General features: G+C 41.8%; 1 pseudogene; it reads left to right on the forward strand.

Annotated features, from left to right (window-relative positions):
- The first annotated feature begins 861 nt into the window (after positions 1 to 861).
- LOC134807712 (large ribosomal subunit protein eL39-like) lies at positions 862 to 1,012 on the forward strand (annotated as a pseudogene).
- The last annotated feature ends 297 nt before the right edge of the window (positions 1,013 to 1,309 follow it).

Raw genomic sequence — 1,309 nt, forward strand, 5'->3', positions numbered from 1 at the left:
TCTGGAGTGGCATTATCATGGCTCACTGCAGCCCCAACCTCCTAGGTTCAAGCAATCCTCCCACCTCAGTCTCTCAAGTAATGAGGACTAAAGGTGCGCACCACCAGGTTCAGCTAATTTTTAAAAAATTTTTTGTAGTGATGGAGTCTTGCTATGTTGCCCAGGCTGGTCTTGAACCCCTGGGCTCAAGCAATCATCCTGCCTCAGCCTCCCCAAGTGCTGGGATTACAGGCATGAGCTACTGCATCCTGCTTGTTCTATCTTTGAAATGGATGTAAATTTTGCATTCTACTCTATCATATCGATGGTACTCTAAAAAATGTTTAAAGGTCTATCATTAGAGAAGAATACAAGTTTCCTATCTGTATTCTTGGTTAATAGACTTTCTAGGGGAAAACAGATTCCTGTTGGTTTTACTGGCTTATACATATGACCAACCCTTTTATTTATTTATTTATTTATTTAGAGACAGAGTCTTGCTCTGTTGCCCAGGCTGGAGTGCAGTGGTGCGATCTTGGCTCACTGCAGCCTCTGCCTCCTGGGTTCAAGCGATTCTCCTGCCTCAGCCTCCCAAGTAGCTAAGATTATAGGTGCCTGCCACCACACCTGGCTAATTTTTTGTATTTTTTAGTAGAGACAGGTTTTCCCCATGTTGGCCAGGCTGGTCTTGAACTCCTGACCTCAGGTGATCCACCCACCTTGGCCTCCCAAAGCGCTGGGATTACAGGCATGAGCCACCACGCCTGGCCCACCTTTTATATACATGTATTTTTTTCAAATTTTACGAAAATTATAAATATAAGAATGTATGCAACATAAACGTATGTTTTAAAGATTAATAATAGGACTAAGTTTCTCACCATGTCTTCTCACAAGACTTTCAGGATCACGTAATTCCTGGCCAAGAAACAAAAGCAAAACTGTCTCATTCCCCAGTGGATTTGGATGAAAACTGGTAATCAGGTACAACACCAAGAGGAGACATTGGAGAAGAACGAAGCTGGGTCTATAAGGATTTGCACATGGGATGGCACACATATCTATTCTGTATCAAGGTCACTATCATCTGACCATATCAAGCTGGAAACATCACCACTATCTGGACAGTTGGACATGTTTAATTACAAAAATTAGTATGTACGAATATGGCCTGCACTACCAGGCTGGTTCAGTAATAAATATGTAAAATCTTTTGTTTGAAAAAAAAAAAAAGAGATTAGCAATAAACTGAACACTAAATAACTACCACTCAACTTAAGAAACAGAACATTCCAGGCCAGGCGCAGTGGCTCACACCTGTAATCCCAGC

This window comes from Pan troglodytes, chromosome 1 (genome assembly GCF_028858775.2).
Source record: "Pan troglodytes isolate AG18354 chromosome 1, NHGRI_mPanTro3-v2.0_pri, whole genome shotgun sequence".
Lineage (NCBI taxonomy): Eukaryota > Metazoa > Chordata > Mammalia > Primates > Hominidae > Pan > Pan troglodytes.